Raw genomic sequence first — 26,121 nt, 5'->3', positions numbered from 1 at the left:
TATATGCCTTTAGGAAAAGCAGTTGGGCAATTCCCTCTCTGTGAATTGATCCTACGGTTATTCTTGCGTAATTGGGCTTGCTGAATGTAAGGTATGTATTTCACTACAATATAGTTATAAAAATTGCCCAATAAGGTGGGAATTGGTTAAAAACCTATTGGAATATCCATACATGAGAAGCTATACAAAATACTCCATAGCAGTTCAAAAGAATGCTGTAACTCTCTGTCTGTAGTGACAGGGAAAGACGTCTAAGACTTACGGACTGATAAGAAATGAGGAAGGTGTTCCAGAGACAGAGATTGTTTTAATGCTTTGGCTTAGGATTAGTAACCTTCACAATTAGCTCTGTGAAGACCAAAACACAGGGAAATCTTGTCATCACTGGGAGTTAGAGAACACAGACAAATGAAAGATCTTATCTTCTTATGGTTGAAATTTTTAAAAGCCTTAATTAAGTGTAAGAAATCACAGTACTTATTTATTCTTAGAACCACAACTTTTTCTTGCTCGCCTTCTTACCGGCAAGACAGATCACATGAGCTTCGGACCCTGCCGTATGACCACTAGCCGAATAGGAAAATTTGCTGTGGACGTGTGAGGCTGACAGTCACTCTTCCAGAGGGATGCTATTTATTTTTCCTTGGCACAGGAAAGGTGGCTGAGCATCCCCTGGTCAGCTTCTGCCGGGCCTTTGCAGCGGTAATTGCATTGTTCCACGTCTTTATCAAGGAATCGTTCGCCAGTAAGTTTTTGGGAGGGACAAGTGTCAAGGATGAGAAGCCACAATGAAGTGCTCGTGACTGAGCAAAGATGACACTCCTCAGGTCATTCTACAAAACTTGTCAGTTTGCTGCCCAAATAAATGCCTAGAGTGCGTAAAACACGGAGCAGAGTGACCCCAGGAAGAAAAATCAATTGCAATTCATATTTCATACGTCTATAATTGCTTGTGAAAGCAAGGCACTGGTTTGTTTGGAAGGCGGCTTTGCCTCTCCTGTTGTTTCTTTCCTCATTTCTAATGGACATGTCTTTCACATGCTCTGATTTCCAGTGAAGCAAAATTTGGGGCCCTTTTTTTCTCGTCGGCATTACCATCCTTATTACCGGCACCCAGCACTGCATTTGATCCGTGCATTGAACTGTAGACAGGCAGAGCCCACGCACTAGACGTGGCTGTTTTGATGTGAGGTTCTTGAAGGTTTGGGTGTTTTTATGATTTGTTGATTCATTTTGCTTTGAGGTCAGGCCGTAAGGGGGCGGGATGGAGAGTACTGTTGAAGAAATCATCTTTCATTGGGAGTGTTATTCGCTTATTAAGATTTTAAACATTAAAATTAAATTTGTGTGTGTGTGTGCTTTTTTATCAGGGCAGGAGACCCATAATACCTGCTAATTTTGAAATCCACCCAGTCTGTCCTATCAGCCCTCTCTGGCTGCCGTCCCCCCCACCCCAAGGCTTTATCACGGGCTGCTACTTTTGGATTCGTAGCCCTTCTGTGGACTGAGATGTCATAGGCGTGGAGAAAATGCTGCTCACTTTATGGATTACTGTTAGGTCAACAAAACTTTGGCAGCATTGATTAACTTGACAGTGAGTACAGCACTACATTTATCACTTATGGCTGTGCTGTAGAAAATCTAATAAGAGGCAAACAATTCCCTTTAGAGCAGTAACAGGTTCACTGTGGCTAACGGTGCATGCACTGGAAATTTCTGCCTTTAAATTATACCCTTGCCGCTGGTTGGGTCATTGACTCAAAGCTACTACACTTCTAGAGTCGTGCTCTTGTTATTAATGGCATCACTGTGATCTGACTTAAATAAATATTTAAATTGTTCTGTGTATGTGGTGTTTTCAGAGCGAGTGGATGTATTCGATACGGTTCTAGAATGGTGATTTTAAAATAATGGCTAGAAATAGAGAGTTGTATGGTATGACACTAGGGATAGGACAAGGAAAATTACTTCCCACAGTCAGTGCTGTGGCTTGTGTCATAATGGAGAACTTTGGAGACATGTTAGCCTCACCTAAATACTTTGTAAAGAAAAGTCTTTGTAAAATAGTCTTTGATGTGGATCGGCCACAAACACGTACGAACAGAAATTGGGTGAGATTTTTCTTTGTTCTTTTCTTCATGCTAAAAATATGCCGTTAAGACTTTTAATATTTATTTCTTTTCCTTCCTTCTACCTATTAAACAGCATTAGTCGGTTTCCTCATATGTCACTAGATTTTTCACAGTGCGCTTCGGTGTACATGTGAAAAATAGGACACGATATGTTTATTGGGTAGCGTACATTCTGTCCACGGATCAGAGAGGTGTGTGTAAAGTGTGATGAGTTCAGTAGATCGCAGTAAGTAAGAAAAGGGTTAGGTTTTTAAACTGTTGCAGTCGTTATCTGGACAACTAAAGAGTATTTGACTGATGGGTAACTTGTCACTTTCACGGTACAGTATACAGAAAATCCGAAAATATAGTAAAAACAAAGCCACCCTCTTGGGGCAATTCTTATTCACGTGACAGTGCTTTTCTGTCTCTTAAACTGCTCTTTATAGACTTTCTGGAAAGCTGCCTAATTTATCTTCTTTTTTTTCTTCTTCCCATGCTATGCTGAAATTCACCATTCAGCTGGAGAGATCTGGTGAAAGTGGGAAAAAAATTCAGTTTTTTGTTTTGTTTTGTTTCAGTGCTTTGTATTTTGCTAGCAAACAGTCTTGAATGGAGGGCTTTTATACGAGAGCATCTGTGAGATGATATAGTTTTCTTTGTTGGGAGAAAAGTATTCTGCCTGAATCAATTGTCAAGAGGTTTAATATAATAAGGCAGCTTGTGGTATGACTAAAAGAAATACCGCGTGCAAGAAATTCCCACAGCAGTTTGTTTTTAGAAGAAAAACTGAGCTCCCCGGAAACATGAATACATTGAAAACCAAGACTTAATAAGACAGACCTTGAGAAGGAGCGGAAAGGGTTGCTGTCCAAAGGTCCATGTCAGTGCTCTTCGTCCAATATTTGTCTCTGAGCGTCTAAAAGGCCTATAAACCCACATTATTTTTTCTTGAGCTTTGAGAGGAAGGCCTGGCTTTGAATCAGTAACATTCAAGCCTGTTGATGTTAGTGTTTTGATTTAATTCCACAAGACTGTGTTCTCCTGTTCAATCTGTAGGGTAAATGTAACGTCTCTCCCTTCCAAAAACTGTCTTTTCGGAAAGAGCCCCGTCTGCCGCTGTGGATTTCACAGGTTACGTACGAGAGGAGCCCCCCGCCGCTTGCCCTAGTGAGCAGAGGCTGGCTATTGATTAACTATCACGCTGGCATCAGAACTACTCTTAGGATTCAATTTTTTTGTTGTTTTGCATATTTTATTGATCACAGTGGTAAATGAGCATCAAGCGTGCAAGAAGACGATGAATTGTTTACTTGCATAAAATAACCTTTCAATAAGGGAAGATGCATGGCTTACGCTTCGGTTCTGTTCTGCGGCCCGAAGCAGATGGCATTCAGCTGCTATTGATTTGCTTCCATAGTTAAGGAGCAGCCTGCAGCCCTGCATGCCCACTGCATTGTGAAAAGGGGTGTAGATCTGGGGACCAGGATGGGAGCCAGGAAGGACTGACTAGCCCTCACTAAAATCCTAAGGAGATTAAAAAAAAAAAAAAAAAAAAAAAGTCGTATTTGAAAAACCATGACTATCTACTTAAATGGAAACTTGAATTAACGTGATCAGATGTGTGCTGGTGTTTTTAGAGGAAGAACATTTGTGGTCATCACTTATGCAGATGTCTCCAGTGAATAACAAATTGGGTAATAATCAGAGAATACCAATTGTAAGCATGTTGTATCTAAAGAAAACCAAATAAAATCTTTCCTCCTGCCTTTGGGGTAGAATGAGGTCATCTTCTGGTAGGTCACTGGCGGGGCCTGGATGTGCATGTAAGTTGTGCGGACCTTCCCCTTCTTCTTGACCAGTTAATGCTTATCTCTCTTTATACAATAGTCCGCCCAGAGCCTTTGTCAGCCATCACATTTGGTTTTGAAATGTCTTTCTATAATAGGTTGTTACAGAGGTTGAATTTCTGAATATTTTCCTTAAAGCTGCATCCAACAATGACTTTACATCTCAAAAACTAAGCATAAGCTAACCTACCCAGGTGGCTTTCTTTTTCCCCTTCCAGACTTATTAAATGAAAACCCCTTGTCAAAAACAATATGAACAGGGGTGCCTGGGTAGCGCAGTCCTTAAAGCGTCTGCCTTCGGCTCAGGGCGTGATCCTGGCGTTCCGAGATCGAGTCCCACATCGGGCTCCTCCGCTATGAGCCTGCTTCTTCCTCTCTCACTCCCCTGCTGTGTTCCCTCTCTCGCTGGCTGGCTCTCTGTCACATAAATAAATAAAATCTTTAAAAAAAAAAAAACAATATGAACAAATAGCAAATATATTTACATAATAAAACATGTATTTGTTATTCAGGGATACACAGATGAGTGAAGTTGAGCTAAATAACTTAAATTTTTTTTGCAATTTATTATTTTAAATATAAGTAAAATACCTGCAACAAAAATGTATAACGAAGCTGCTCGCCCGTAAAAGCAGAACTTTGCAGGTTTGCTTTACTGGGTTCTTTCTCATAACTAAACTGTTATTACAAACGACGGTCCCGAAAGCATTCCCATAACTGTTATTCTTTATCATGGAAACATTTTATTATGGGCTATTTGTGGGGAGAGGGGCAAGTTGTTTTGTCTGCGGGAGAGGGGAAGTTCACCTCGTTTGGTCCCAGGGGAGTCTTGAGCGAATGTGAGCTCCGTCTCCTCCAACCTCTCCCCTGCCTTGGCCATAAAGGTTTGGGAAGGTGAATTTTATTTATTGGTTTCCGTAACAAAGAGCATTTATTTTTCACGTTTCTTTCTATTCTCTTTTTCTCATGTGAGAAAAGCCGCCTTGGAGAACAGAGCTGTTCAGGGGGTAAAGAGGCGTTTGTGAAGTGCTGGTGTGTTGCATGGGTGGTGTGTCCTGATTGGCCATCAGTGATTTTACTTACCCCAAGTCCCTTCCACTGTCCAGTGCAAGGCAGACAGTGCCTCGTCGGTGCTTTTTCTGTGAAAAGTAAGCTGGCGTTTCGGAGGTAGGCAGAGAAGACTAGTTGGCATCAAGTTTGTCTCAGTAAAAGGCAAGTTGCCGGCCGGGAAGCCGAGTGGGACAAGCCGCGTGGGACAAGCCGCGGAGAGGAGACTCAGAGCAGCACCTCGGATGTTGGCAGTGCCCGCACCTTGTCTCACAGTAACGGGAGCGGTATCCACGAGGCCAGAAGGGAATCAGGAGGCTGAAGGTGCAGGTGATAGTGTAGGGGAGAGAGAAGAATGCTTCTGAACCAAGCTCCCAGCACTCGTTTTGCATGGCGGTGTGTCGATTGTGAAAAAATGAACACAAGATTATGAAGGTTGGGGCGCCTGGGTGGCGCACTCAGTTAAACATCGGACTTTTGGTTTCAGCTCAGGTCCTGACCTCAGGGTTGTGAGATCAAGCCCCGCCTCCGGTTCCACGCTTAGCACAGAGTCTGCTTGAGTTTCTCTCTCTCTCCCTTTGCCCTTCCCTCCTGCACACACACTCTCTAAAATAAATAAATCTTTATTTTTTATTTTTTTAAAGATTTTATTTATTTATTTGACAGAGAGAGAGCACAAGCAGGGGGAGTGGCAGGCAGAGTGAGAGAGAGAGAAGTGATTCCCCGCTGAGCAGGGAGCCCAGTGCGGGGCTCGACCCCAGGACCCTGTGATCACAACCTAAGCTGAAGGCAGACACTTAACCAACGGAGCCACCCAGGCACCCCAGTAAAATAAATAAATAAATCTTTAAAAAAAAAAACAAAAAGATTATGAAGCTTAGGATTGATAGACTCTCTTAGGCAGTTAGACAATAAGTTACTAAAATCTGCTACAAGTTTCTCATTTTGGACTTGTCCTCATTTGGGTCAAACCTGTAATATGGGCCAATTTAGTATGTTTTTGGTAGGGAAGTACTCTTTCACCTGACATACAATTATGTATACAAAAAGTGGTGTGTTTGATCAGTCTTTTGTTAGAAAAACACGTGGCTCCCTCTCTCTTCTCTCGGCAACATCTGACACCAAGTATGAGCCATATTTAACAATCTTTTTGCTTACCCAAGAAAAACTTGGTTAGCATACAGTATTTATTTAGCCAAATCAACTGACAGGCACACTCCGGAATGTCACCTGCAGGAGAGTGAAAAGACAGCAAACATGCACTTTTTAATGATTCACTGAGTGAGATGTCAACAGCCTACTATGAAATACACACATTCTAAGTGGACAGTCCTTTTTTAGTAAACTCACAGGGTTATGTGACCACTAGCCCAGCCCATGTCTTAGGACATTTTTCTCATCCCCCAAATTTCCCTCATGCCCATAGAATCTTTTTTTTTCCTACACAGCGCGAACAACTTTTATTATAAATTTGAAAAATCAAATGCATGGTAACAGTTGGTGCTGCCCCCCTTTTCTCACTCATGACCCGGACTCTCCGCTCCGTGGTCCGCTTCAAGCTCAGAACGTGACTCGTCTCCACAGTGCAGGTGAAAGGGTGTAGCTGCATCTTGAAATGCAGCTTTTGGAACTTGCGCTCTGGAGACGGGGGAAAGAGACAGAAGGTAGGAAGTGGGGAAAAGGAAAGACAGGACAAAAATAGTTGAGCTTTTATTTTATTTGTGTCTTGGTAATTCCCTCGGGCGCACATATATGTTTTCCAGGGAAGAATGGCTGGTAGACAGTAGAGACCTCTTCTGTGCTTATTTCATCCCTGATTTCCCACCCCCACCTCCCCGCCCCAGACTAGTGGATCCAGCAAGCAGGAGAAGGGGGACTTAAAATTGGTGAGCCCCTGCTGTGTTTCAAGGACTCTGGTAGCTTCCTACATGTGGTGGGATTGGTCTGAAGGAGCCCTTGTGCCATACCCCCCTGCTCCTTCCCCCCCCCCCATGAAGATTGCTGTCCCATTCCTTTTGAGCAGTTCTCATAGCTCATGTTTGATTATCTTCAGTTTAGGGTGCAAAATGTGGTGTTCTGCAAGTTAAACTCGTTTACGTATTGCAAATCTTTAGAATTATAGGCAACTTAATTATTTGTGCTTCTGAAAAAAAAAAAAAGAAGACCTAGGGTCATCTAAAATAGAACTGATAACAGAAACATTGCTGTTGGCATGTATTTTGTAGTTATCAGAATATGTAATACATTGTCAACAACTGGGAAGAAGTTGCCAGTGTTCAGTAAATATTTATTGAGCACCTATTGTGGGAGCTGCCTGGCACAGAGCAAATTATTAGCACATAATCCTTGCCTTTGAGACGTTTAGTTTGGCCATTCAGATATCTAAACAGGTAACTACAAGGCAATATATGTGTTTGGAAGAAATGTGTATAGTACTACCCAGATACTAAAGGGAGGTCATTTTGGTTTCTTTTGTGGGTGGCTCAGAGAAGTTACTTGGCTTTCAAGAAAGCATCTTAGTAGAGAAAATACTGGTATTCAATTTAAAAACAAGATTAGTAAGGTTTAGTCTATCTGTAAGAGCTTTTCTGATATTATCCACAAGGAGTAATATATTAAGTGTTTGCTTACTCATTAGATGTGTCAGTTTGGAAAACGATTAGCTCTGTATTTTAAAGCTATTTCAATAATAATAGTAGTAGTAGTGATGATAACACAGAGTCATCACCAGTCACTGATGTGCTTCCTCAAATAAAATTTTGATTATTTACTTCTGAAACTTGCCTGTCAGCTTCACTTAAAAATTGAGGAAATCAGACTAAAGGAAGATTATATTTTCAGTAAGTGATATTTTCTTCTCAATCCTTAAAAGAGTCCCAAAGACAGAAGTAAATGAAATTCATATCTGTTCTTAATATGGAGCTCAAGTGAACATTGCTGACATTATTGTTTGCGAGTGCAACAATTGAGGTTGTATTTTGATCATTCTTTCACTTTCCTTCCCTTTTTTCCTCTTAAATGGAATAGTATTTATTTATTTATTGGAGGAAGAGAAGGAGAAGAGGGTGGGGATAGGGAGAGAGAGAGAGAGAGAGAGAATCCTAAGCAGACTCTATGCCCAGTGCAGAGCCTGACCAGGGGCTCAGTCTCATAACCCTGAGGTCATGACCTGAGCCCCAGTCAAGAGTTGGATGCTTAACCAAATGAGCCACCCAGGTGCCCCTTAAATGGAATAGCATTTAAATTTTGCCTATTCTGTTGACTTTTGCATAACTAAAAGGCGTCTTGAAGTTAGTCTTCTCCTCTTCTTTGAGTCCCTTAGGTCAACTAGAACCTGTGATTTTTAAGTATTGTTGAATGTTTGGCTCTGCCATATACCAGATACATAAAATATAAATCATTTTCTTTAGATTCCGTTTATCTCAGTCAAATGCATTTAATTCACTGATCAGGGCAGACTTTCAAGCCAAGACCAGGAGTTAGCTTATAGCATTAGCATGACCAGCTCCTCAAATTTCAAGATCCTTCTTGGATCCTCCAAGATCCTTTGCTGGCTCGTTACTGCCAGCAAAGTAATGAGCAATTATGTGACAACTATTTTTGTATTGCTTCTGTTTTTATTTGTAGTGAGGTTGAGATATTTGAAAGGGGTGCTTTTGGGTTTGCCAAATATTCATATTAATTGTGGTAGTCATTCATCATATTAATAACAGAAGGCCACTGAAAAATCATTGAGATCCATTGGTTTGGGATAACATCAGCATCATCGCTTTTTTCCTGAGTAATCCCTGTTTGCATTAATTAGTGAAGAAATGCCTGTTCTCTCAAAACTGGGTTTACTCGTGGAGACTTTAAACACAGGTGCAGGTCCGTTACCCTTCTCTGTCGCCCTTCCCCCCCATGTCTGTATGATCATAACAGCAATCTGTTGAAAGACTTAACTTGAAAGGTAGTTTTTTTTCCCCTGAAAATATAATTAGCCAATCCATTTTTAAGCACTTAAACATATCAGAGTGTGTTTTAAGAGCAGCTACTGCACACCCCCCAAAATTGCATTTTATCATTTTTTATTTCAGTGTATCAGATTGATCCTTCTTTTATCTCTACACAAATGACACAGTTAGTGGAGTTGGGGATAGCTAAGCTTAAAGAGGTTCCTAAAAAATGAGAGCATTAACCCCAAGCGCACTGAATTCCCTGAACGTCTTGCATTCTCCTGCTCAGACTTGAAGTGGGCACCTGCTGTTTAATGTAATTAGTTTCAGTGGGAATGTCAGATCAGTCCTCAGGAGTTTACTCTGACCCAAAAACCCTCATAAGAAAATATCAGTGAGACAAAGCAAGAAAAGTTAGCACAGTTGGGAAGCTGCTTCTCACCACGTTATTCGTTATTTGGGGGCATGTTTTAAAAGATTCCTATTTGCTGTCTGGCTCAGTTACTTTCTGGTTGCAGAATTGTGCTCAAGACTGCTGTAGCAAATAGCTGTTTTCCTTCTCCAAAAATGAGGACGTGGTGGCATGTGTTTTAAAAAAAATTAGAAAATATTCGGATTTGCAACTATAGTTTTTTGCACTTGTCATGATAGATTAAAAAATGAAAGACAAACTGAGCCTGTTCGTTTCCAGCCTACTCTTTCCCATTAAAACCTGTACCGAACAAAACTGTTTCCCGTTTCCCTTTTTATCCCTGTTGATGTTCAGCTTATAATGAGCTGTAATAAAGGGGTCAGAAAGGGTCCCATTTGGGTAGCAGGGTAAATCTGAAACACCAAGGGGCAGCATCACTGTTCTGTTTGGCTTATTTTGTTGGTAGTTTGTAAGGCATCTCATCTAGTCTCCTGACGTTCTTTGTTTATTTCCCTCTGTCATCCTCCTTGGTTGAATCTTGCTCATATATTCAGCCACACTGTGGCTGTGCTCCAGACCTTAAGGGTGGGGCGCTAGGCCCACCTCTAGCCAGAGGGTGAAGGGGGAGAAGCTAACCCTTGAGGGATCAGACAGTTGTGGAAGAAAGAACCGAACGGCCAGAACCCTTAAAAGAGACCACAGTGGGTGTTAGTGCAAGACGTGGATCCTCGGCTCATCCACCCCCAGGGGCCCGCTGTCCACCTTGGAGGATCTGGGCTTGGTGTTGCTGAGATGGGAGCAAGTCGTTTAACACCTCAGTTAGCTTTCTCATCCACAAAGTACTTTTGATCTGTCGACCTCAAAGATGGTAGTGAGGATTAAGTGACCTAGTGTACGTGGATAAATAACAAAACCTTATTGAGATATTGGATATTACTTTTATTTCTCAGCAAATGCCTTGCTTAATTTCCTACCTATTGATAAATCCTCTGATGCATCGTTCTATAACAACGGGACCTCCAGCTGCTTTCGGTAATATACTTGGTTACCTCCAGCAAGCATAACGTTCCTGGTCGGCTTCCCTTACAGAGTTTCTCTTTATATTAAGCCAGGCTTTGCCTTCTCAGGATCTACCTTTGCTGACTCCGATTTCGCCTGTGGAATGACGCTCATGCACCCAAAGCTGTGTCTTGGATGTGGAGGTAAAAGGTGAAGGAATGAGGCGGACCCAGTCCTCCCCCTTTGGAGCTGGAGTGCAGTGGACAAAAGCCCAGTAAACATTTAAATGAAATAATTCCAAGTGCTATGAAGGAAACACGTAACGGAGCCAGAAGATAGTTATCTGAGAGTCAGAGAGAGTGCTTGGGTTTGGGGGGTTCGGGAGCACACGTCCAGGGAGACCTCAGACAGAGGAGCCTGGGGTGCCTGGGTGGGGCAGTCGGTAAGCGTCCACTCGTGACTTCAGAGTGGTGGGATCGAGCCCCGCCTTGGGTTCCATGCTCAAGTGCAGAGTCGGCTTGAGACCCTCTCTCTATCCTCCCTCTGCCCCTCCCCCACCTAAAATAAACAAATCTGTTAAAAAAAAAAAAAGGATTGAGGAGCGTTCATCGTGTTGAGCATGCGCAGAAGGCCGAGGGAGCCACCCAGGCAGGGGCTGTGGGCGGAAGGGGTGGAGGCACATTTTGGCCCCAGTGACCGCGGTGGCTGCGGCTTTACGAGTGAGTGGCAGAGGAGCCCCGGATGATGCTCCTGAAAAGCTGAATGTGCCGCTGAGGGAAAGGAAGCTTTCAGCTTTAGCGGCTGGGTAGACGGTGCTGTCACTTGCTGAGCAGAGGAAGGGGGTGGAGGAGAGGGTGGCAGTTGGGGGTGGGGGTGTTCTTTTTTTGTTTTTGTTTTTGTTTTTTTTTTTTTTAATAAAGGAAATACCAGGTTCTGCTTTGGACCAGCCTGGAGAAGTGAATTTGCATCTCATCACCATAAGGGTCTTACAGTCCCTGGCAGTTGGGACTGCTCGGTTAGGGGGAGAGTGTGGGGAGAGCAGAGGCTGCTGGCTAAAACTCTGGAAAATCCCAACATTTCAACGTCAGGTAGAAAAGGAAGAGGCAGCAAAAGAGGTAAAAATAAGATAGGAGAAACATCAGAGGAGTTGCAGAAACCAAGGAAAGTCTGTGAGTGGTTGTGTGGTGCAGTGCTGGCTGCCCAGAAGTTCAGTGGGGTCAGGACAAAAGTGGCCGTTGGATTTAGCAACGGGGAAGAGATCTGTGATCTTGACGAGCAGAGAGTGGTGCGAGCCAAAGCCATTTTCTAGAGGGTGGAGTAGTAGATGGACCGAGATAAGAAGGGAAAGCAACATCTGCAGAACATTCTTGAGCACTTTGGCCATGAAAAGAAGCAGAAAAATAAGCTATATCCTCTGAGGGGGGTTTTGTGGTTTGTTTTGTTCTGTTGCTTTAAAATGAGATACTACAGTATGTTTATATGTGGATAGGAACGATTCTGCAAAGATGATGGAAGGGAGGAAGGGAGGAAGGAATTAGATCACGAACATGCATAGGAGAGAAGGGCTATAACTAAAGAAGCAAATGCTTCAGAAAGTCTAGAAGTGGACTGAGAGCCAGATCATAACGGAGGAATGGACCTCTGATTTAAGAAGGGGCACTTTTCCCACTAACACACAGGAAGAAAGAGTTCGGTGGAAGAGAAGTGTAGATGGAGCGGGTGAGGGGAAGATAAGGGACATCAACTCTGGTGGCTTCTGAATTCCCACCAAAGCCTGCGTGAAGAATGGTTATCAGCTGTGAGGGAGGGTGGAGGAAGGGCTCAGGGAGATTCAAAGAGAAGAGAAGGTATGAAATGGGTAGAGGTGGTTCCTCTAAAGCAGTGGTCCTCGGAGTCGGTTTCTGGCCGGCCGGCTGGCAGCATCAACATCACCTGGGAATGCGGAAGCTTTTTTGAAATGTGAATTCTGAGTGCTCACCCCCAAACCTACTGGATCAGAAAGTCTAGAGGTGGGACCCAGCAGTCCGTGTTTTAACAAGACTTTGAGGTGATTCTGCTGCTGGCTAAAATTTGGGGACCACTGTTCTAGAGAAGGGTAGCAAGACCATATTCTGTGGGTAAGAGCTTGAATTTAAAGTGAAAACGATTTGTTGGTATTATGTGGTTTTCTTGCAGTGTTTAGCACCTGGGCTGAGGCATGGGTAAGAGATACTAAGATTCAACCAGAACTGTGGTGTTCTGAGTACTACAGAGGGAGGCGGAGTCATGGGGTTGGAGGTGTTTTAGGGAACTGATTATGATGGTAGATCATGGACTCTTAAGCTGAACAAGGAGGACATAAAAGTCAGAGGGGGCTGAGGGAAGTGAGAAAGTCCCAGATCAATGGATTAGAGGTCCCACACATAGTAGAGGGTCGACGCCATTGCAAGAAAGTGCTCTGTAAAGCAGCGCGAGGTCGTGTGCGAGCTTACTGGCCCATAGCGATAATGCTTTGAAGGTCCGGCTAAATGAGTCCTGCATAGAAATCATAGAAATTCCTTAGAACGAATACTTGGCCTGTGTGCGTGCATGCATTAAGAGGCCAAAAAGTTACAACATAGTTGGATTACATACAAAGCACAAGCTTTTAAAAATAATAACACAAGTAAAACCATGTAAGAAAATGTTTCCTTTCTTTAAATCGGCGATTTCAATTCATTAGCTTCTGTAAGGGTCTTTTAGAGTTCCCAGGTCCAATTCCAACGTAGGGGAGGGGGTTCTCACCGCACACAACACCAAGCAGTTCTCAGATATTTGGCAGGGTGCCCTACAACTCAACTCAGTTCTGACGCTACGTCCCCAGGGACACCATCAAATCCCACAGCTTAAGGACTCTGCCCTACAAGGCTGCTCCCCACCCCATACCTCAGACATCAGTTACAAGCTTCAGGCTCTTACCTGTACTACTGAGTGATTGGCTACAGATTGGAGGGTCCAGCGACCTCCTCCTTAGGTTCTCTTAATTAGCTAAAGTGGCTCAGAGAATCCAGGGAAACACATTTCCTAGCTTACTAAAGGATACGATAAGGGCTACCCATCATCAGTCAGAAGAAGAGATATGTAGGGCGAGATCTCAATCTTCGTGGAGCCTGGAGCCAGCTCGGTGGCACGTGGAAGTTCTGGTTCCCCCAGTGTGGAAGCTCTCCCAAAAGGACTGAAAAGTTGTCCTCTTGGGTTTTTATGGGGGCTTCAGTTCATAGTCATAATTGACTAAGTCCTTGGCCATTGGCTGATTCAACCTCCAGCTTCTCTTCCCTCCCTGGAGGTTGGGGGGTAGCACTGAAAGTCCCAACCCTCTGATCATCTGGTTGGTCTTCCCGGCAACCGGCCCCTGACCTCGGGAGGGTCCAAAATTCACCTTCGTTGATAACAGGACAACCATTTCAACTTTATGGCTCTAAAGCATTTTCAGGAAGTATGGATAAAGACCAAATATATCTAAGAAATATATATTTGGTCATATGAAGTAGGAGTATAAGATGAAAATATATATTATGTATATATTAAATCTGTATTTCTTATAAATCATTGTATCACTGATTATTTTTGTTCATCTTCTATTCCTACTACTACTAAGAGAAATAATAATAAATAATAATATTTATTAGATCCTTACGGTATATCAGGTTCTGCAGCAGTTTCTTTTTGGGCATGCGCCTTATTTCATCATGACTACAAGGTCTGAGACATGTTATTGGCCCTCTTGAAGCACAGAGAACCCAAGAAACTTGCCTAATATGAATTTTAAGCCATTTAGGTAGATACATGTTTAGAAGTGCATACGGTCCTTGTAAACTGGGACTACCTTGCTCTCACTGCTCACTAGTAGCTGTGAAATAATGCGTATAGTTTTCCCTTGATCGTTGGCTGCCCCCAGGTGACCACACCTAGCTGAACCTTGTGGAAACACACCTAAAAGATTTTTTTACAGAAAAATGGGAGCTTGCCTGTCAGCTGCTCCCACATACCTCTCTAGCTTCTTTTCCGGAGCACCTTTGGGGCAGACTGGGGGCGAGGGTTGTGGAGTAGACCACAGCCCGGGATGATTGGTCTGGTTGACTAGTGTGGTTAGTGCATAGGACTGAGAAGGTATCTAGGTTGTCTGCATTGGCCCCGCTGTTGTATTTGCCCCCCCTCCCCCACCGTTGTGTTTCTCCTCTCCTCCACCTGCCCCACTGATGTCTGGCTTCTCAGCAGCCTGCGTGTCAGGCACAAGCCATGGACAGGGAGAAAGAAATGAATGCAAAAGTGTTATCTTTGGACACCAGAGAAATAACTTTCAGCTTCTTCTTCCTCTTCTTCTTTAAAAAAAAATAAATAAATTAGTGTTTCTCCCTCAAACTTAGCTAAGATCTTGAAGATATAAACTGCTCAAAGATGTATATAGTCATTTTAACTTGCTAGACTATTCGTGTAAACCTTTACTATCTTCCTTTAATTGCTCTTAATAGAAAGCTGTTGAAAGATCATAAAATTCGTGACTAAAAGGACCTGTTTAAGTACTATGTATTTTCTTCCACCAGCCAATGCTAAATTATTCCCTGTGGCTCATTCTACAATGATTTGGACAATCCTTTGTAAAATAAGTTTAATGAAACGCTTTCCATTTCCACAGGGATAGTGTCTATGATTTGTTTAATAGACCCAATTTGGTAGGATATTTTTCTGGATAATCAGCATACATTTTTTTTCTTTGTTTAGTTTCATCTCATTAGGTATATGCTTGATTTCTTCCCTGTTCCATATATATGTGTTCTTGGCACCTGCTGTGTTAGGCGGACATGTTTTTCATATATTGGTCTTTTTCTTGCTTTTTATAGATTGTGCAATATATGTGTGAGCCTAATTGGTTTTTCATTTTTCATAGGCTGTTCTTTATGGTATGGACTTCTCTAAAGTCATAAGTTAAAAATAGAATATCAGGGTCACTTGGTTGTTTCTCCTCCCTTTCTTCTTTCCTTCCTTTTCTATTCAGTATTGAAGTAATAAATTAAAGGTAGAATAGCAGCGTTGGATTTTTTTTTTTCTTTTCTTCTCTCTCTCCTTTAAAGTATTCTACCCAGGACTCTGTCCTGTGGGCCAAAAATAGGACTTTATGATCTGTAGAAGCAAGAGGCTTCTATCAATAAGGGTCTGTGTTCTACCATAGATGTCAGCCCAAATAAAAGGGCTGAACTAGAAGTGGGGTTTATCTTTCTCAAGCATATTATTTCTCAGGCACTACCAGTGGTAGATAATTGTGGGTTTGGGCTCAGTGGCTCAAGATCATCAGGGGTTCCATCTTTTTGATTCTTTGGGCCTCTCCTTCATGATCGTAAGACGGCAGCCGAGCTCAGAGGTCATGCTCATGTTCCAGGCAAGAAGAGGGAGAAAACGGGTAGAGAGATGAACAAAAAGATGAGGGAGGGCCAGCAGAGACTGACCATTCACTTTTGGGCAACTTTTTCGATGTTTCCCATCCAGTAACTTCCACTGACATCTTAGTGGCTGTATCTGTGTCTCATGGCAAGGGAATTTGGAAAATGTTGGGGGCAGGGTGTTGTGATGGTTTTTGGTTATTGTTGTCTGCCTTTTTAACCTTGGCAAATTGTCACACACACACCCCCCCCCCAACAAAACTGACGTTCCATTAATAAGGAAGAAGGGAAGAATGGATCCTGGGTAGCAACTGACAGTCTGAACCACGACCTCCGTTGGCAGAAGCCTGAGCAGAGATTTCGCGTTTCCCCCTAAGTGTAGAGTAGCTTTCCACGCATGCATCCTGTCTACTTCCCGGGGATACCTGGGAGTTTATCAGAAAGAGCCTGCTGTATGTGAAAACCTCCAGGAAGGGGTCCATGTTCATTGTTGAGTCTGAGTCCCTGAATCAACATCTGTAGTTTAGTTCCAAGACATGGGAGCATTTCTCTCAGTGTTAGATTGGAAACAGGGCTAGAATAGATAAGTTCTTTCCATGGACTCAGAGATGGGGGTCCTACTCGGACGTCCTGTGAATGATTAACAGCCATGTACATATAGGCCCACTTTCTCCTCTTCTTGCTGTTGTATTCCGTCGTCCTCGGTGTCGTCCCGCTGGGCGACTATTAACCCACCAGAGTGTTTTAGGTGAGCACTTTTATTGACCGCATTTTTTTTTTTTAAGATTTTATTTATTTATTTGACAGAGAGAGACAGCCAGTGAGAGAGGGAACACAAGCAGGGGGAGTGGGAGAGGAAGAAGCAGGCTCATAGCGGAGGAGCCTGATGTGGGGCTCGATCCCATAACGCCGGGATCACGCCCTGAGCCGAAGGCAGACGCTTAACGACTGCGCCACCCAGGCGCCCCTATTGACCGCATTTTTTGTTGTTGTTGCAGCCAAGAGGTCAAGGGCCTCTTTCCCCCTTTCTTTATTATTTGCTGCCTGGGTGTGTTTTTAACTTTAGACCTGGGAACTGTCTCCACAAGGGCCACTTTCCATTGTTTGTGTCGTTTCTCTCAGGACTCATTCCTGCATCTTCAAGTAGTCTCTGCTCACTCTCCAGCCCCTTCCACTCAGTCTTCCCGCTCAGCGCCATGCACCAGGCGCTCTGCTCATCCCTGGGTCTGAAATTCCCGTGAAACATTCACTATAACACAGTCACTGTAGCATTTAAACGGGAGATTCAGTGCGGTATACTGACAGTTTGGCAGCTGTAAAATGGCATTAGGGCTCCTCATGTAAACACACACACCAGCAAAAGACACTTGCCCGGCACCCTCTGTATTAACTGCTGTGCCGTAGGAACTTGTAGGCCTAGGAATCCCTCATCGAGGTGACTACCCCGCATGAAACCCAGCAGTGCTGGAGCTGGATCCGCAGTGACAGTACGTGAAGAAGGAGAATGCTAAAGAAATCAGAGGGGTGAACTAGGTGCTGGGAGGAACATGGAAGGGAGCAGATTGTTTTCAAGCTCTTCAAACACTTTAAAAACATCCATTCGTCCATATGCAGAGGTTATGCTAATTGTAAATCTTTCATTAAAAACCAGTCTCCTGAGGCAGCCTCCAGCCAACATTTTACCAGCCCAGTTCTGATTACTATTTCTTCCTTAAAGTAATAAGATCACATTCCATAAGCATATCCTATGACTTGTATTTAAATGAATCTCGAACCCCCACCCCCACCCCCATTATTTGAATTCCTGAATCAGTTTTGGTTTGCTTTGTAATACACTGTTTTATTCAAATGTGTTCGTAATTTTTGTGGTCTTAACTTGTGCCTTAGAGGTCAGAAGTTAGTTTATAATTGCTTTTAGAATTTGTCGTATTTGTTTTGTTTTGTTTTTATTGGATCATCAGGGAAATGCCTCATAAAATTCTGGCGTTATCTGTAATCTGTCATTGAGTCACATTGTTATTCAACATATAATTAGGTAATTGGATGCAAAGTGCATAAAATGTTGCTTTAAAGTATTTCAGCAGTCAAAAAAGAATGGAGTTGGTCAGAAATTGTCAAATAGATTTTGAAGTGTTATAAGGCCAGATCCTTTTGGATTGTGCTTTTGTTTTTTCAGGTTTTGTTTGTTTGTTGTTATTGTTTCTAGGGCAGAGATTAATGGAATTTATTGCCTTTCTTCTTCTGAGAGTTTTTATATACTTGTAAGTCTTAGTTGAGATGTTAAGGTCTATGTAAAATCCAAGGAAAATCAGGAATGTGTTATAAGGGAGTTGATTTCATTGGCTCCTTTAAATTTATCTATGGGAAAGATTAAATTTATAAATACAGTGGGAAAATATATATTGGGAAAGATAAGGATTCCAGTGAATCAGTAAGAAAAAAAAATTCACTAGGAAAAGAACAGCACAGTGCTGTTGTGCATGTAGCAAATATCAGTAAATATTTATGGAATGAATGAGTGACTGAACGGAGACATCATCTGAGCCATAGTGCCCCTCTGCCCTCGGAGAAATTTGCATAGGTGCTTAGCCTTCGTGAGCCCCCAATTCTTCATCGATAGAATTTGGATAATGATAGTGTCTCAGAGTATTGTGAAAATCAAATAAGATAAGGAGCTTGGCACAGAGCTTGGCATTAAATAAATATTATTGTAGTTTTAAATGACTTTGAAAATTTCCCTATTTGGTAGGTTAAAATTCTGGAAAGTTAGTATGACTCAGTCCACTATTAATCATCACAGCACATGAAATGGTTTTGTTTTTCCACAAAGATAACTTAGCCCATAGAGAGTTTGGGGAAAGTTTCCTAAGGGAGGTAATGCTTGAGCTGAGACTTGAAGGCCAGGTAGGAGTTGGCCAGTTGAAAAGAGGTGGGAAGGGCATTTCCAGTAATGGATCCACACCCTTAGTGAAAGATAAGCTAAGTAGACGCTTTCAAAAGTGTTGTTCGGATGGATTTTTTCTCACTGCCTCTTACAAGCTCTACTGTGCTCTATAGTTAGGGGCTGGGTCCCCTGGCCCAGTATCCTTATCAGAAAAATATTTAAGCATCATGCTGCAGTATATGCACATTTAATAATAACATATACCTGTGCTGCTTTATGAATGCATACATCAAAAATTAGAAAGGATAGATTGCTTAATTAAATTAAAATAAATAGAAATTCTAATGCCTGTTTTCCTGAATCATAGTTGGTGATCATGCTTAATTTCCCACATGCCTCTAAGCTACTTTAGAGACCACTGGCCTAGGAAAAATACACTGAGCGTGGGAAGAAGTCTTCCTCATGCTTCCCAGCCATGTTTTATGAGAGTTTAAGGTTTGTATTTTCAGTATCTGCAGGGTCTCATAACTTCCAGTCTAAAATGTTAACATAATCATTGGCTCACTGCTGATTGTATCTCGGGGATCCCAGTCAGGGATCTGTTTCCTAGGAGCAAAACCAAAACCACTCAGAAAGGATATACTTTGAACCTGGTCTGACCTGTCCCACAGATAAAGCCCTGTCGAGATGAGCTCATGAACCAAAACTACAGAACACAGAAGAAAATAAACAGCTCTGCGTGAGAGTCAATGTGGACACATAGCAGCAGGTTAAACCCCACAAATTTCAAGTAAAGGACAATTTGATGAAAACCAAAAATATCAATGTCTGTAATAGACAAAGTCCTAAAAAAAGAGCAGGCATCAAGGAAAAACAGACCAGGCTGACGTGGAAAAGAACCAGTAGAAATGAAAATAGAGTCATTAGCATTAACTCAATGGCTTGATTAAGAAGCAGTTTAGAGACAGCAGAGAGAGGATTTAATGCATGGTCACTGGGTCCGAGGGGCCCTCTTGGTGTTTCACTCGTAGTCAACGAATCAGTCAGATCATGTCATGTGTACCTAGATCCCCCAGCTTTCACTTACCTCTAACACCTCTCACTGCCCCTAAATCCACGGAGGAGAAAGAGCAGAATCCTTGATGTGACCCAGAAGCCCCACACTGCCTCTCCAGCGCGGCTGAATTGTCTTCTCAGGCATAGCCACACTGGCAGTGGTATTTTCAATACCACCAATGCTTCCATCTTTGAGCCTCCTGTGCCTTGCATCTGAAATATCCCACTCCCTCTACCCATCAGGCCATTCTTCTTCCAGTTCCAGAATCACTTTGCCAGGGAAGCATTCTTCACCACAGAGGTTAGTAAGGGGGCTTTGTTACTAACACTTAACACAGCTCGTCCTTGACTGCAAAGTCCTCGCTTCAGTTTGTAATCCCACATTCATGACCGTGATTATTTGAACACCATTCATTTTCCTCACCGGACTGTACGTCCTAGGTGGGCAGAACCATGTTTGTTTGGCCAAGCATTGTGCCAGTGGTTGGACATAGTAGGTGTTAGATAAATATTCCAGAAATACACAGAACATAAATCTTGATATTAAAATAGCTCAAAAGATGGTTGATGTTTCAGTTTCTCTTGTCACACGATTAGTTGTGTCTATTTAGCTATATTATCAGAAATGGTATTTCTTCCTTCAAATCTTTCTTAGGCTGTATCACGGTATTTCTTTTCACAGATTTTTTTTTTTAAATACCGTTTTCAGTAGGCCCTTGGCAGCATTCAGCTTCTCGTGCGGGTTCTCAGATTCCTTGCAAGATAGCGTATAAAGCCCTGTGAAACCCTAGCAGTTGTCCGTTTGAATTCTTTGAATCGTGCAGTTTATTTCCAGGCGTGGAGTTGGGTGCGCTTTGAGAATGGTGTCACGCACAAAAAGAAGGATGCGTTAGGTACGGTGGGTTTTTCAGACGCACATCTGATTGATATTTTTTAGGTGGTCCTCTGACTTGTTTAAAGTGTTCCTTGGATAACCTTCCTGTGGCTCATTTTGTGAAATTGTGAGCAAGGGCTGGGGCGGGGGTGAGCAGAAGCCTGAGGACTGCAAAGGCTCTGTGCGCTGGTAGCCTTCGGTCCCCAAGGACAGGGACACTGCCGCCCACTTACTGCGGTGAGAACGCATCGATTTTTCTCCCTCTCTGTTCTTCGGTGCACCTCTGAAGTAGGGATGCCATGAAGCATCTTTCCTGGTGGGCAGAGGAAAAACCGTCATGAACTTTGTCACCCCAACCATCGGGCATTTCAGTCCCGACGAGATGGAAGAGGGACAGGGCTTGAAAGACTCCTGAAAACCTCCTGACTTAGTTCAGCGTGCCGACTGTTGTGACAGAGAGGTTCGCCGCAGTCTCTAACAGACCTTGATAGACAATGGGGCAGAAATGTGCGCTGTTGCGTTTTTGTTTGTTTGTTTTTTTACTGTTTTGAGGAGAGAATAAAAGGATCAAATCGCTGAAAACAATGCAGCTTTGTGCAGCTGTCTTGGAAGGTTAGCAAAGTGGTCTTGTCCAAGTTTTCAACAAGATGTTCCGTTTCTGTTATAATTGGCTGCTGGGTAGGCTTGGACCTAACTAGAATGCCAGCGTTCGATTTCACCGTGTCCTCGGTGGAGATGTGTCACCGTTTATGCTCGCCTTAGTGACAATTTTCTAAAATGGAAACTCGTGGGAAATCATTACAGTGTTTATATGTCTCCCTTGTCGGACCGCGTTATCCTGTGATATTTTACCAGTGTTTTCCACTGCATGATGGCATCTAGCGAAGGTTAAGGCAGAACAGGTCCCTCTGTAATTTTGTGACTGCATTTTACTTACTGAAGAAGAAAAGATAACTGACAATTAAGTATTTGGGATGTCACAGAAAGAACATGTGCAACTAATCAATGGTATCCTTTGGGAACGTGATTTTATAAAGCTGATAAGGTAGAAAAATCGGGATTTTGTGATTTGTGTTACATGATGATAATTGCACCTTTTCAATAAAAAAGACATTTCTCCTCGAGTAAACATTGAGCTTGCAGGGGATGCTGGTAGAACTGCTGTTGTTTTTCTGCCCCCATCCAAGCAATTTTTTTGTAAATGTTTTTGTGAACCAGGAAGTTTTTTCTCCCCATTCTTTCAGAGTGATGTTTCTGAAGGAATATCTGGTGTGTTTTAAGGAAAGTCATTTATTAACCTGAAAGCAAGTAACACTGTATAAAGAATAATAATTATTATTTTTTGCTTCTTACAAGGTACATTTTCCCAGTTTTGTTTATCAGAGCTGGATACAGTAATAACAGTCTGTTACATAGTATATCACACACTTTTTACAGTTCTTTGTTTAACCCCATTTCCTATGTGCATTTACTTAATAACCTGCTTTTTAGTCTGCATTACTCCCGAGTGATAAATTGCATGGAAATTTCTTTGATGCATTCCTCTGTTAATTCTCTAGCTTCTCCCATCTGCATGTGTATCAAAGAGCAACTAAAAGACTTTCAGAGCCCAGGCTTTTCTAGAAGCTCTTGCAATTCAGGCTTTTCCCATACATAGGCCACTTTTGCTTGGTTTTTTTTTGCACTGGCTTCAGTTAGAGATAGACACCTTCTCTGCTGGTTAGAACAGTCCTTTCTTACTGTTCCAACAGATTTGAAAATCTCCACCCTTCTTTAAAAAAATTAGTTAAACAACCACACTCCTGGGCCCTGCAACATCTCATTCCATGCTTGGTACCTGCTATTGGGTGATCTCTTCTTATGGAAACAATTTTGAATCTTTTATTCATTTTTATTGTTCACCTGTAGGCCTTTCTGCATTTATTCTTATTTCTCTTTCTTTGGGGGCTAGATACTATTGCATTAAGTGGAGCAAGAGGATTGCTCAGCTCCTTTTATAAACCTTCTGGCAACAACACTTCTTGCTGACCTACCACTTGAGACCAACAGCTCTTGCATATAAACAGCTACTCTTCATCTTACGCCTGGGTAGTTAATTCTGCCTCTTGTAGTATTTGACTCAGGACTTACACCTGTAAAATTTAATTTAATGGGATTTTTAAAACTTTTTCTCTAATCTGTCATATTCATTTTAAATTCTGATGTTTTACTGCATAAATTAGTTGCCCAGCCATGTGTCCAAACTTGGCTCTAGTGTCAGAACTCTACCATCAGAGTTAATAGTTAATTGATTAGATGGTCTGGGACCCATCACTGAACTGCATTTCAAAATGCTCCTCTCCTCACAAATGTAAGGTATTCATGCCTCCTCAGCCGGACTCTGACCCAGCAGTGATAGAGTTCAAATAATATTTTCCTCCATGTTTTGCTAACTTTGGGAACCGTCAACCCTACAGATTGTTAAATTCTGGAATTTCATATGTTAGGCACATAAGCCATGACTATGATCGACTGTCTAAATTCAATGCAGTAGTAGATTTTGACCTACCAGAAAGAATCCTTCAGCCTGGTAGCCTCCCTGCCAGACAAATATTTTCAACCACAGCCCAGAGCTGAAAGCACTTATGAATTCCAATCGCAAGGCAGCACACACTCCAGTGGGGCTGTAATTGACAAAGAGGTAGAAAACTAAAACAAGAAGGCCAGCGCGTCCTTCGGGGAGCTGGCATACAGCACAGGCCCGACAGCGAGGGCTTCAGGCGCCAGGCCAAATGAAGAGTGTGCCCAGCAGCATTACTGTTACGTGGGAGCTAAAAGCAGGTGTCCTTGGCGGGGCTGTCAGGGGCCTGTGAACCCCCTGCCACTGTCAGCACAATTATATCTGGATGCATATTTTTCAGCAAGCAAGACCCTCAGCTTTTATCCATTTTTCAAAGGGATCCATGAATCATAGAGGGTTAAGAAGCCCTGTTTGCTAGATGGACAATAAACTTCCAAAACCGATACAATAGGTTGCTGGGGATTGATAGAATGAAGAGATTGTAAGGTAACAGTGAACATTTATTGAATGCTAATTGTGTGCCAGAGACTCTTGAGGACATCATCTTCTTCTCCCACTAACCCCATGAGGTAGCGGGGGCGGGGGGTTGTTGGAACCCAGCTCTGGTACTAAAGCTCCATACCTCCTACCACACCACCTTGCCTCTCTAAAAAATGGGAATGACTGGCCATTGAAAGATTAATAAAAAATCATGGTAAGCAAGCTAAAACAATGGGGAAATATGATTTGATATTCAAAATGTAATTTATATATTTTTAATATATTTGTTATATTTGTTTATATAAAATTTATTTATTTATTATATGTTTAAATATATTCATTTACCTGTTGACTAAAGTTAGGTCCTTAGACCAGGCTGGGATCCCAAGAAGGTGGAATGGCCCAGGGTGTAGCTTTAAGAAGGAGAGACCTTCTTGAGTGAAAGCTTCTCAAGAAACAGGAGAAGATGGGGCTCCTGGGTGGCTCAGTCGGTTAAGTGTCTGCCTTTGGCTCAGGTCCTGATCCCAGGGTCCTGGGATTGAGCCCCACATCAGGCTCCTTGCTCTGTGGGGAGCCTGCTTCTCCATCTCCTCCCTGCTCATGGTCTCTGTTGCTATCTCTGTCTCTCTCAAATAAATAAATAAAATCTTAAAAAAAAAAAAAAGAAAGAAAAGAAAAGAAAAAAGAAGTAGGAGAAGATGTAAATGGAACAGCCTCACATCACTGTTGGGTTTCTCAGGGAGTGAGATCATGTGTGTATGAACCGAAAGATTTGGCTAACCTCATGTAATTTCTCTTGTACATCTCTGTGCTAATCAGTGACAGTCATTTCACTTGTACATATTAAATTAGGTAAATTCTACCATATTTACACTCTGTCTCTGTTTGGACTTAGGCATTAATGATTTTCTTATAAGCCTTCGCAGAGTTTAGGAAATCTTGCCACCCCGTAACTGAATGTTTAACCCCCAGCGCTACTTTCTTTACAACTGTAAATCCTGAAATCCATATTGGTGACTCTTTTATAAAAAATGCTATTTGAGAATTTTCAGGGAACATTTAACAAAAATGCTCACAAATTTCTGGAGTTTTCTATATTCCTTTTTTTTTTTTTTTGCCCCGTATATCTTACCTAAAAAATATGGGATCATCTCTTTGGAGTGCTCTGTTTGGGAAGGCTGGACAGGATTAATTCCCATCCTGGTGTTGCAGTGTAAACAGCTTTTTGCCTGTCTTTTGTCATTAATGATCATGCGATAGATGTAACCAGTGCATTGTAAGCCAATCTGTCAAGGCAAATAAACAATTCACCTTGTTAAAATTCCCCTAAATCTTGCATTAATAAAACCAAACTAACCCCCTGAACACTCAAGAGATGTCTTCCTCCATACTGCAGTGATGGATGACATGTCTAAATACCCTGGAAATTAAGTAGTTCAGGTCATTAAAAGTGTCCCACACTTGTTATTGATTTAATTTATTTTAAAAGGTGGGGGTGGAGATAAGAGTGTTAACCCCCCCCCATTTTTTTTTTAATCTGAAAGCTACCACTTGTACACATAATTAAAACTATTGCCTGGGTGAACAGCTCTGGATTTGTTAAAACATTAAGCTTTATTATTCAAATAAGTATTGTATCATTCTCTTAAACAGATGTCTGAAAACATGGAGATAATCATTACAATTTCCTTTATGGCAAAAATTCCTTGGGGCTTCATATATACAATGATTCTTACAATCTTTGAGTTCTGGGCACTGAAATAATGACCTTATGGGCACCCCCAAAATTTCCCTGAGTAGAGGAAAATTTAGAAAGCCAGTGAAAATAGTAATGAAAGCATTTTTCTGGGAAGAGGAGCTTTTTTCTATTTTATGCATTTTTTGTTTTCCTACTTTCTACTTACTTTCCTTAAGTCTCAGTGGATACAGTCAGCTATGCAAGGAATAGGGAGAGACCAAGACAGGGCTGGCTTTCCAGAGGCCTCCTCTCCAGGAAATGAACGGCAGGAGGGTTGGGCTCAGCCTGCCTTGCTCATTCCATCCACATGCCCTGAACTGGGTAACTGTTTCAAAACTGCTAGAAATGGGACCGCTCAGTATGTAAATTCTGACTAAAAGCAATAGGTTGTATAGAATTGCGTATTTCAAAATATACAGCATTTGCCCTTTTGTCATTTGTGCCTTACTCGTCCCGTTGCATAGCCGTTCCTGATCAGCCGTGTGGGTGATACCTCACATCCCTTCTCATTGTTCTTTAAGCAGCATGTGGGAGGAGGAGAACCATGGTACATGATAAAAATGACCTTTGAAAATAATTCTCTTACTTTCAGAGATTATCTTTGATTTTTTTCCCATGGTCTTTATAAAAAAAGGGGGGGGCGTGGGGGGTGAGAAGAAAGGGCAACTGTTTGATCAGTTCACACACTGTGGCCCTCTTTTTTAAAGATAGATACCATGAAAATGCACTCTCTTGTTCTCCATTCGATTTCCCCTTGCCCTGCGTAATTCGGATAGGCG

At 42.2% G+C, this 26,121-nt stretch overlaps 1 protein-coding gene across 1 annotated transcript in view; it reads left to right on the top strand.

Moving 5' to 3' along the window:
- The window catches only part of SNX24 (sorting nexin 24), a 154,606-nt gene that overhangs the window by 118,742 nt on the left and 9,743 nt on the right, over window positions 1-26,121 (top strand). The gene's annotated exons all lie outside the window — the stretch shown is intronic.

Source organism: Ursus maritimus, unplaced genomic scaffold, assembly GCF_017311325.1.
Source record: "Ursus maritimus isolate PB19 unplaced genomic scaffold, ASM1731132v1 scaffold_5, whole genome shotgun sequence".
In the NCBI taxonomy this organism is placed as follows: Eukaryota; Metazoa; Chordata; class Mammalia; order Carnivora; family Ursidae; genus Ursus; species Ursus maritimus.
The sequence above is the reverse complement of the archived record's forward strand: the minus strand, read 5'-3'. Positions and strand labels throughout refer to the sequence as shown.